We start from the raw sequence: 12,342 nt of genomic DNA on the forward strand, positions 1-12,342 counted from the left end.
GTGAGACGAAGAAGCGGCTGATTGGCACTCGCCACGTGACGTCCCCTCCAGACACCAACATTTGCAGGCACATCATGGGCTTTCTCAACCGCAGCTTCCGTGAGGTTTAACAGCCAAATACTTCTCTCGAGAATGATTGGACGACATAATTGCATTAATGTCATTTCAAACACCCGTCCTGTGTTATTTGAAGATTAAGTCCCAAATGATAGGACTGAGCACAAGTACAAAACCAATCCGTCAGCTCATTGTCCAGCGCTGCTCTTAAGGTGTCGAGAAGTGAGGTCTACAAAACCTACTCCCTCACGGCTTACATAGCTAGCATTGGTATTAGCTACGACAGGGGAACAAATGCTTATTATTTAAATGTTTACCATGTGCACCGGAGCCGAACAGCAGGACAGGTGTAACAACTACATTTAAGGATGTCAATAAGTTTTACATATTGTGTTGATATTGGTAAACTGTCAAGAGCACTTACCAATAATTAATTGAAAAATGTATAGTTACTGTAATACATGTGATCGGTATCGGCATTCCTCACCTGTGTATCTGTATCGGCAGTATGAAACTAATCGGAACATCACAACGTGAATGTCAGGTGAAAACCAAAATGACAACACTTAAGTAAACACACACAAGTCAACTATCTTTAAGTTAAGCATGTTTTTTTTTTTTTACAAAACAAGTGCCGCAAAGCATGCTGGGAAACCGGAAGTGTTGCCGGTTCCCAGTAAGACACATTTCTGTGATGCATCCTCCTGGAACCCTGTATGCCCCTGGTCAAAAGCTAACCAACGAGCTAAAAACCTGCGCTGTCATGCTCTTTAAGCGCTAGCTAACATGTTGTCGGCCCATTGTCCAGCGTTGCTCTTAAGGTGTTGAGAAGAAGGTCTACAAAACCTACTCCCTCTCGGCTTGGCTAGCTAGCATTGGTACCAGCTGTGGAACAGCGACACAGGAACAAATGCTTATTATTTAAAGGTTTACCTATGTGCACCGGAGCCGAACAGCAGGACAGGTGTAACAACTACATTTAAGGATGTCAATAAGTTTTACATATTGTGTTGATACTGGTAAACTATCAAGAGCACTTACCAATAATGAATTGTTACTGTAATACATGTGATCAGTATCGGCAATCCTCACTTGTTTATCTGTATCGGCAGTATGAAACTGATCGAAACATAACGTGAATGTCAGGTGAAAACCAAAATGACAACACTTAAGTAAACACACACAAGTCAACTATCTTTACCTTAAGCAGGTTTTTTCTACAAAACAAGTGCCGCAAAGCATTCTGGGAAACCGGAAGCATCAGTAAGCCACATTTCTCCTGGAACCCTGTATTCCCCGGCCAAGAGCTAACCAACGAGCTAAAAGCCTGCGCTGTCATGCTCATCGCATCCATTGCGTTCAAAGCTCTGGCTAACAATCCGTCAGCTCATTGTCCAGCGTAGCTCTTAAGGTGTCGAGGAGTGAGGTCTACAAAAACCTACTCTCTCACGTCTTAGATAGCTAGCATTGGTATTAGCTGCGACACGGGAACAAATGCTTATAATTTAAATTTTTACCTATGTGCACCGGAGCCGAACAGCAGGACAGGTGTAACAACTACATTCTTCAACAGTAGCATGTTAAAAAAATAAATACAAATAAATAAATACATATAAAATTTAAATAAATAACTGAAGCATGTTTTTTTTTTTTTACAAAAACAAGTGTCGCAAAGCATGCTGGGAAACCGGAAGAGTTGCCAGTTCCCAGTAAGCCCCATTTCTGTGATGCATCCTCCTGGAACCCCGTATGCCCCTGGTCAAGAGCTAACCAACGAGCTAAAAGCCTGCGCTGTCATGCTCTTTAAGCGCTGGCTAACATGTTGTCGGCCCATTGTCCAGCGTTGCTCTTAAGGTGTCAAGAAGAGAGGTCTACAAAACCTACTCCCTCACGTCTTAGATAGCTAGCATTGGTATTAGCTGCGACAGGGGAACAAATGGTTATCATTTAAATGTTTACCTATATGCACCGGAGCCGAACAGCAGGACAGGTGTAACAACTACATTTAAGGATGATAATAAGTTTTACATATTGTGTTGATATTGGTAAACTGTCAAGAGCACTTACCAATAATTAATTGAAAAATCTATAGTGACTGTAATACATGTGATCGGTATCGGCATTCCTCACCTGTGTATCTGTATCAGCAGTATGAAACTAATCGAAACATTACAACGTGAATGTCAGGTGAAAACCAAAATGACAACACTTAAGTAAACACACACAAGTCAACTATCTTTAACTTAAGCAGGTTTTTTTTTTTTTTACAAAACAAGTGCCGCAAAGCATGCTGGGAAACCGGAAGTGTTTCCGGTTCCCAGTAAGCCCCATTTCTGTGATGCATCCTCCTGGAACCCCGTAAGCCCCTGGTCAAGAGCTAACCAACGAGCTAAAAGCCTGCGCTGTCATGCTCTTTAAGCGCTGGCTAACATGTTGTCGGCCCATTGTCCAGCGTTGCTCTTAAGGTGTCGAGAAGAAGGTCTACAAAACCTACTCCCTCTCGGCTTGGCTAGCTAGCATTGGTACCAGCTGCGGAACAGCGACAGGGGAACAAATGCTTATTATTTAAATGTTTGCCTATGTGCACCGGAGCCGAACAGCAGGACAGGAGTAACAACTACATTTAAGGATGTCAATGAGTTTTACAAATTGTGTTGATACTGGTAAACTGTCAAGAGCACTTGCCAATAATTAATTGAAAAATGTATATTTACTGTAATACATGTGATCGGTATCGGCAATCCTCACTTGTGTATCTGTATCAGCAGTATGGAACTGATCGAAACATTACAACGTGAATGTCAGGTGAAAACCAAAATGACAACACTTAAGTGAACACACACAAGTCAACTATCTTTAACTTAAGCAGGTTTTTTTTTTTTTTACAAAACAAGTGCCGCAAAGCATGCTGGGAAACCGGAAGTGTTTCCGGTTCCCAGTAAGCCCCATTTCTGTGATGCATCCTCCTGGAACCCCGTAAGCCCCTGGTCAAGAGCTAACCAACGAGCTAAAAGCCTGCGCTGTCATGCTCTTTAAGCGCTGGCTAACATGTTGTCGGCCCATTGTCCAGCGCTGCTCTTAAGGTGTCGAGAAGTGAGGTCTACAAAACCTACTCCCTCACGGCTTACATAGCTAGCATTGGTATTAGCTGCGACAGGGGAACAAATGCTTATCATTTAAATGTTTACCATGTGCACCGGAGCCGAACAGCAGGACAGGTGTAACAACTACATTTAAGGATGTCAATAAGTTTTACATATTGTGTTGATATTGGTAAACTGTCAAGAGCACTTACCAATAATGAATTAAAAAATGTATAGTTACTGTAATACATGTGATCGGTATCGGCATTCCTCACCTGTGTATCTGTATCGGCAGTATGAAACTAATCGGAACATCACAACGTGAATGTCAGGTGAAAACCAAAATGACAACACTTAAGTAAACACACACAAGTCAACTATCTTTAAGTTAAGCATGTTTTTTTTTTTTTACAAAACAAGTGTCGCAAAGCATGCTGGGAAACCGGAAGTGTTGCCGGTTCCCAGTAAGACACATTTCTGTGATGCATCCTCCTGGAACCCAGTATGCCCCTGGTCAAAAGCTAACTATAGAGCTAAAAGCCTGCGCTGTCATGCTCTTTAAGCACTGGCTAACATGTTGTCGGCCCATTGTCCAGCGCTGCTCTTAAGGTGTTGAGAAGTGAGGTCTACAAAACCTACTCCCTCACGGCTAAGCTAGCAAGCATTGGTACCAGCTGTGGAACAGCGACACGGGAACAAATGCTTATTATTTAAATGTTTACCTATATGCACCGGAGCCGAACAGCAGGACAGGTGTAACAACTACATTTAAGGATGTCAATAAGTTTTACATATTGTGTTGATATTGGTAAACTGTCAAGAGCACTTACCAATAATTAATTGAAAACTGTATAGTTACTGTAATACATGTGATCAGTATCGGCAATCCTCACCTGTGTATCTGTATCGGCAGTATGAAACTAATCGGAACATCACAACGTGAATGTCAGGTGAAAACCAAAATGACAACACTTAAGTAAACACACATGTTTTTTCTACGAAACAAGTGCCGCAAAGCATTCTGGGAAACCGGAAGCATCAGTAAACCACATTTCTCCTGGAACCCTGTATTCCCCCGGTCAAGAGCTAACCAACGAGCTAAAAGCCTGCGCTGTCATGCTCATCGCATCCATTGCGTTCAAAGCTCTGGCTAACATTCCGTCAGCTCATTGTCCAGCGTGGCTCTTAAGGTGTCGAGGAGTGAGGTCCACAAAACCTACTCCTTCACGTCTTAGATAGCTAGCATTGGTATTAGCTGCGACACGGGAACAAATGCTTATTATTTAAATGTTTACCTATGTGCACCGGAGCCGAACAGCAGGACAGGTGTAACAACTACATTCTTCAACAGCAGCATGTTAAAAAAATAAATAAAAATAAATAAATATATATAAAATTTAAATAAATAAATAACTGAAGCATGTTTTTTTTTACAAAAACAAGTGTCGCAAAGCATGCTGGGAAACCGGAAGTGTTGCCAGTTCCCAGTAAGCCCCATTTCTGTGATGCATCCTCCTGGAACCCAGTATGCCCCTGGTCAAGAGCTAATCAACGAGCTAAAAGCCTGCGCTGTCATGCTCATCGCATTCAATGCGCTCAAAGCGCTAGCTAACAATCAATCAGCTCATTGCCCAGCGTGGCTCTTAAGGTGTCGAGGAGTGAGGTCTACAAAAACCTACTCCCTCACGTCTTAGATAGCTAGCATTGGTATTAGCTGCGACACCGGAACAAATGCTTATTATTTAAATGTTTACCTATGTGCACCGGAGCCGAACAGCAGGACAGGTGTAACAACTACATTCTTCAACAGCAGCATGTTAAAAAAATAAATAAAAATAAATAAATATATATAAAATTTAAATAAATAAATAACTGAAGCATGTTTTTTTTTTACAAAAACAAGTGTCGCAAAGCATGCTGGGAAACCGGAAGTGTTGCCAGTTCCCAGTATGCCCCATTTCTGCGATGCATCCTCCTGGAACCCAGTATGCCCCTGGTCAATAGCTAACCAACGAGCTAAAAGCCTGCGCTGTCATGCTCATCGCATCCGTTGCGCTCAAAGCGCTAGCTAACAATCAATCAGCTCATTGTCCAGCGTGGCTCTTAAGGTGTCGAGGAGTGAGGTCTACAAAACATACTCCCTCACGGCTTACATAGCTAGCATTGGTATTAGCTGCGACACCGGAACAAATGCTTATTATTTAAATGTTTACCTATGTGCACCGGAGCCGAACAGCAGGACAGGTGTAACAACTACATTCTTCAACAGCAGCATGTTAAAAAAAGAAATACAAATAAATAAATATATATAAAATTTAAATAAATAAATAACTGAAGCATGTTTTTTTTTTTACAAAAACAAGTGTCGCAAAGCATGCTGGGAAACCGGAAGTGTTGCCAGTTCCCAGTAAGCCCCATTTCTGTGATGCATCAGTATGCTCCTGGTCAAGAGCTAACCAACGAGCTAAAAGCCTGCGCTGTCATGCTCATCGCATCCGTTGCGCTCAAAGCGCTAGCTAACAATCAATCAGCTCATTGCCCAGCGTGGCTCTTAAGGTGTCGAGGAGTGAGGTCTACAAAAACCTACTCCCTCGCGGCTTAGCTAGCTAGCTAGCTAGCATTGGTTCCAGCGACACGGGAACAAGCGGCTTACCTTTTTCATGCGTCCGCCGCGAGTGCCCATGAACGCCACCGTGTGTCCCCGGTAGTCGTAGGCCGCCACGGAGGTCATGCCGTCCTCCTTGTCCACGTACAGCGGGACGCCCTCGATGGTGGTGGTGCCCCCCAGAGGCTGGTTGAAGTCGTGGCCGCAGAAATTATCGTCAATCCGCAGCGGCTGGGCGGAACAAAGAGAGAGAGAATCAATCAATCAATCAATGTTTAGTGAAGTGAATTATATTTATATAGCGCTTTTCTCTAGTGACTCAAAGCACTTTTACATAGCGAAACTCAATATCTAAGGTACATTTAAAGCAGTGTGGGTGGTACTGGAAGCAGGTGGGTAAAGTGCCTTGCCCAAGGACACAACGGCAGTGACTGGGATGGCGGAAGCTGGGATCGAACCTTGAACCCTCAAGTTGCTGGTACGGCCATTTTACCAACCCGGGCTATACCGCCCCGGGTTTTACTTATATAACCCTAAATCCGGAGTGTCTCAAAGGGCTGAACGACTCCATTATCGCTTTCTAACTGCCGGGTCTGGTTAAAAATGACATGAATTCCTAAAGATGCAGGAGACCCTCGGGTCTCGCCGGCACTTAGGGGGCGCTGGACGGAAGTGGAGAGCGAAGGCAACACATGGAAGATTTAGTGAGTTTGGAAACTAATTGGCATGGTCGGTGAAAGTGATTGTCGTAGGTCCGGAGATGTTGGGGGATTAGATCGGAATCAACATGTTTCTGTCCGGTTTCCTTCCTCAACTGGATCGAAGATTGGGTAGGTCAGTAGCTAGGTCTTTATTGTCATTGCACAAGTACAACAAAACTTTGTTTTCAGCACAAACTCGTTCGAGATTAGACAAACAGTATACAGGGTTACAGAACAGGAAGGCTCTGGAAAAGATCGAAAAAAGGTAAAACACTGAGGATGGATGAGTACAAAAAAAATACAATCTAGACTGGGCTCGTAAAAACCTCCATAGCAAAGCACATATTCATATTACAACGTACATCTTGAGATATCTAGCAACTGAGGGGAGGGGGGGGCCATGGTGGCTGGCTGCAGCTTTTCAGGCGCTGCCCATCCGTCCATCAACCCTATGGGTTTTGCGTCAAGGACGTTGGATGGGGGGTGGCGTATATTTTAGTGGATGCATGTGTGTGTGCAAGTCTGCAGTGTGAAGTGAAGTGAATTATATTTATATAGCGCTTTTTCTCAAGTGACTCAAAGCGCTTTACATAGTAAAACCCAATATCTACGTTACATTCAAACCAGTGTGGGTGGCACTGGGAGCAGGTGGGTAAAGTGTCTTGCCCAAGGACACAACGGCAGTGACTAGGTTGGCAGAAGCGGGAATCGAACCTGCAACCCTCAAGTTGCTGGCACGGCCACTCTACCAACCGAGCTAAACCGTGTGTCTCTGCTCCGCGGCCTTGATGTCGTGCAGCCAATAAGTCCAAAGTCAACAAGAACAGGGGTGTGTCCATGGGAGACAAGAAGGTAGTTTGTTGTGTCTTCGCTGCACTGTCCTTCGGGAGAGTCTCCAAGCCAGGGAAACTATCCAAGTTACCGTATTTCCTTGAATTGCCGCCGGGTATATAGTATGCGCCTGCCTAGAATTACTGCCGGGTCTTTTGATTGATTGATTGATACTTTTATTAGTAGATTGCACAGTACAGTACATATTCCGTACAATTGACCACTAAAATGGTAACACCCCAATAAGTTTTTCAACTTGTTTAAGTCGGGGTCCACGTTAATCAATTCATGGTCAAACTTGTTTCGCAAAATATTTAGCGCATGCTTAGCATTACCACCGGCACAGGATGAACGCCGGGTCAAACTCGTTTCGCAAAATATTATTTTTATTAGCGCATGCCTAGAATATCCACCGGGTCAAACTCGTCACGTCACGAGTGACACTTCACCTGTCATCATTTTCAAAATGGAGGAGGCTGATTTCAATCATTTGAAATCGCATAAAGGGAAGAAGATTAAGAGCTATTCAGTAGGATTTAAGGTCCAAGCTATTGAATATGCTAAAGAGAACAGTAAGCAGCTATGTCTTATTAATATACCATAGCTGCGTGTGTCAAATATGAGTCATTAAATGACTCCCGCCTCCTGGTGGTAGAGGGCGCTAGTGATCCTTCTTGCGACTACTCGGCTGCAGAAGAAGTGACAACAAGCAGCGATTGTTTATTTTTTCCTCTCGCTTGCACTTTTAACATGGAGGATTACATACCTAAAATAAAACAGTTTTCTAAACTGGACTTTCAATCAAAGCAGGAGGTAATAAAGGAAGATCTCCATCGAGACAGAGAGACTTTTAAAACTGAAGAAAGATAAGGAAGACTTCTATAAACAAGTTATCGATGCTTTTGATCAGAAGGAGCTGCGCATGGACTTCATTTATAAGTAAAGGTAAGACCATAATAAAGTTTTTTTATTAAATGTTCTTTTCATGATGGTATCCTTACATCACACTCAAATGTATAAGCGCAGGCCTAGTGAGAAGTGGTTTTAAAATAATTAGCGCCCCGGGCGGTAATTCAAGGAAATACGGTATATGGTTGAATATTTTGGGGGTGAACTCAGTGGAGGATTGATTTCCAACTTCCACGCATCAATGACAGGAAAAACCGCGGTGGTCCGAAGCCACATTTTGACACGTCCCCCTAATTAGGACATGCATCACATCTAGAATTAGGTTGGGAGGAAAAAAAAAAAAGGACATTAACGCGAGACCCCCCCCCGTGTCTGAAAGTGATGCAGCAGGTCGTCCGCTGTGAGTCGCTAATGACGGCAGGAATGTCGCGTCGACACGGCCGGCAGATGTCAGGTCCATGTGAGGCCACATTTGTCTGCGGACAATCCGGGCTGTTGACTCTGTGGTAATGATGCAAGTCCGTCTAAACACAACAAACCATTAGCATCCTCAGCATGGGGAGATGGCCGTCTCACTCTGCTGGGCGACCGACATGCAGATGACTCCACTTTGTTCAACATAAGCAAGTGTTGTGTCGGCATTTTGTAACGCACTCCAGAGCAGGGGGGTCCAGGTACAACTTTCATCCGGCCCGCGGGATGAGTGGCTAAGTGTAAAAATGAGCTGAAATTTTTGAACGAAATCCATCAATGTTTATTTATATTAAATTACAAGTGTCTCAAAGGGCTGCACAAGCCGCGACGATTACTATTATATTGATAATAGTTATTATCAATTGTGCTGAAGTTGTACTTTTCTATCTGTCCAAAGGGACAACTTGCAATCTTGAAATGCGAGTCGTCTCTTAACAGTGTTTATGTCCAGAAAATCCAGTACCGTGACGCGGACAATCCAATCCGAACAAATCCACTTTATTTATATAGCACATTTAAACAATAAGAACGTTTCCAAAGTGCTGCACAGCCATGTTAAAAACAATATTAAAATAAACGATATTATGCTCCACCAATGACCGAATAAAAACCAAAAACAACAACAACAAAAATAAATAAATATAAAACCAATATAAAAACAATATAACAAAGCAGAGACAAGGCGATATCACGAGTGTCAGCACATTTGCATTTCTGATTGTGCTGAAGTTGTACTTTTCTATTTGTGCAAAGGGACAACTTGCAATCTTGAAATGCGAGTCGTGTCTTATCAGTGTTTATGTCCAGAAACTCCAGTACCGTGACACGGACAATCCAATCCGATCCAATCCACTTTATTTATATAGCACATTTAAACAACAAGAAGGTTTCCAAAGTGCTGCACAGCCATGTTAAAAACAATATTAAAAAAAAACTATATTATGCTCCACCAATGACTGAATAAAAACAAAAAACAACAGCAAAAAATAAATAAATATAAAACCAATATAAAAAACAATATAACAAAGCAGAGACAAGGCGATATCACGAGTGTCAGCACATTTGCATTTCTGATTGTGCTGAAGTTGTACTTTTCTATCTGTGCAAAGGGCCAACTTGCAATCTTGAAATGCGAGTCGTCTCTTAACAGTGTTTATGTCCAAAAACTCCAGTACCGTGACACAGACAATCCAATCCGATCCAATCCACTTTATTTATATAGCACATTTAAACAACAAGAACGTTTCCAAAGTGCTGCACAGCTATGTTAAAAACAATATTAAAAAAAAAACAATATTATGCTCCACCAATGACTGAATAAAAACAAAAAACAACAGCAAAAAATAAATAAATATAAAACCAATATAAAAAACAATATAAAAAAGCAGAGACAAGGCGATATCACGAGTGTCAGCACATTTGCATTTCTGATTGTGCTGAAGTTGTACTTTTCTATTTGTGCAAAGGGACAACTTGCAATCTTGAAATGCGAGTCGTCTCTTATCAGTGTTTATGTCCAGAAACTCCAGTACCGTGACACGGACAATCCAATCCGATCCAATCCACTTTATTTATATAGCACATTTAAACAACAAGAACGTTTCCAAAGTGCTGCACAGCCATGTTAAAAACAATATTTAAAAAAAAACAATATTATGCTCCACCAATGACTGAATAAAAACAAAAAACAACAACAACAAAAAATAAATAAATATAAAACCAATACAAAAAACAATATGACAAAGCAGAGACAAGGCGATATCACGAGTGTCAGCACATTTGCATTTCTGATTGTGCTGAAGTTGTACTTTTCTTTCTGTGCAAAGGGACAACTTGCAATCTTGAAATGCGAGTCGTCTCTTATCAGTGTTTATGTCCAGAAACTCCAGTACCGTGACACGGACAATCCAATCCGATCCATTCCACTTTATTTATATAGCACATTTAAACAACAAGAACGTTTCCCAAGTGCTGCACAGCCATGTTAAAAACAATATTAAAAAAAAACAATATTATGCTCCACCAATGACTGAATAAAAACATAAAACAACAACAACAAAAATAAATAAATATAAAACCAATATAAAAAACAATATAACAAAGCAGAGACAAGGCGATATCACGAGTGTCAGCACATTTGCATTTCTGATTGTGCTGAAGTTGTACTTTTCTATTTGTGCAAAGGGACAACTTGCAATCTTGAAATCCGAGTCGTCTCTTATCAGTGTTTATGTCCAGAAACTCCAGTACCATGACGCGGACAATCCAATCCATACATCCATCCATCCATTTTCTACCGCTTATTCCCTTTTGGGGTGGCGGGGGGCGCTGGCGCCTATCTCCATCAATGTTTATTTATATTAAATTACAAGTGTCTCAAAGGGCTGCACAAGCCGCAACGATTACTATTATAATAGTTATTATCAATTGTGCTGAAGTTGTACTTTTCTATCTGTGCAAAGGGACAACTTGCAATCTTGAAATGCGAGTCGTCTCTTATGAGTGTTTATGTCCAGAAAATCGAGTACCGTGACGCGGACAATCCAATCCAATCCAATCCATCCATTTCCTACCGCTTATTCCCTTTTGGGGTGGCGCGGGGCGCTGGCGCCTATCTCAGCTACAATCGGGCGGAAGGCGGGGTACACCCTGGACAAGTCGCCACCTCATCGCAGGGCCAACACAGATAGACAGACAACATTCACACTCACATTCGCACACTAGGGCCAACCCTCCATCCATCCATCCATTTTCTACCGCGTATTCCCTTTCGGGGTCGCGGAGGTGGCGACTTGTCCAGGGTGTACCCCGCCTTCCGCCCGATTGTAGCTGAGATAGGCCCAACCCAATCCACTTTATTTATATAGCACATTTAAACAACAAGAACGTTTACATAGTGCTGCACAGCCATGTTAAAAACAATATTAAAAAAAACAATAATATGCTCCACCAATGACTGAATAAAAACAAAAAACAACAGCAAAAAATAAATAAATATAAAACCAATATAAAAAACAATATAACAAAGCAGAGACAAGGCGATATCACGAGTGTCAGCACATTTGCATTTCTGATAAATGACGTGAATTATATAGCGCTGTTTCTCTAGTGACTCCAAGCACTTTCCATAGTGAAACCCAATATCTAAGCGTGGAGAGGCGGAGCCGACGGGCTGAAAGAGCGACCGACCGACCCTGCGAGCGACTTTATTGAAATAATAAAGAGTCAAACCTGTGCTAAGAGATGTCCTCCATCAATAGTCCGTGCAATCCACACGATGGCGGCGCTGAGTTCCATTTAAACCAGTGTGGGTGGCACTGGGAGCAGGTGGGTAAAGTGTCTTGCCCAAGGACACAACGGCAGTGACCAGGATGGCGGAAGCGGGGATTGAACCCGGAACCCTCAAGTTGCTGACACGGCCAGTCAACCCACCGAGCTACACCGCCCCAAGCGAGCTGTACTGTTAGACACAATGTCTACCTGAGGCTGCTGAAATGACCCCCCTTTCCTTCAGAACCAACCTCAGTGATGTAAATAAATAGAGGAGCACGTGGGACTGGACCTCAGAGCGTGGTGGGAGACTACAACTGAGTTTGCAGCCCCAAACGTCTCTCCTCATTGAGCCAAATTGAACTATGTGCCTACCATGAATTGATTAACGTGGACCCCGACAAGTAAGTGG

At 42.6% G+C, this 12,342-nt stretch overlaps 1 pseudogene; it reads right to left on the minus strand.

Moving 5' to 3' along the window:
* Positions 1-903: 903 nt before the first annotated feature.
* LOC133553996 (plexin-A1-like) overlaps positions 904-12,342 on the minus strand; it is a 162,813-nt pseudogene continuing 151,374 nt past the window's right edge.

This window comes from Nerophis ophidion, linkage group LG06, assembly GCF_033978795.1.
Source record: "Nerophis ophidion isolate RoL-2023_Sa linkage group LG06, RoL_Noph_v1.0, whole genome shotgun sequence".
Taxonomy (NCBI): Eukaryota; Metazoa; Chordata; class Actinopteri; order Syngnathiformes; family Syngnathidae; genus Nerophis; species Nerophis ophidion.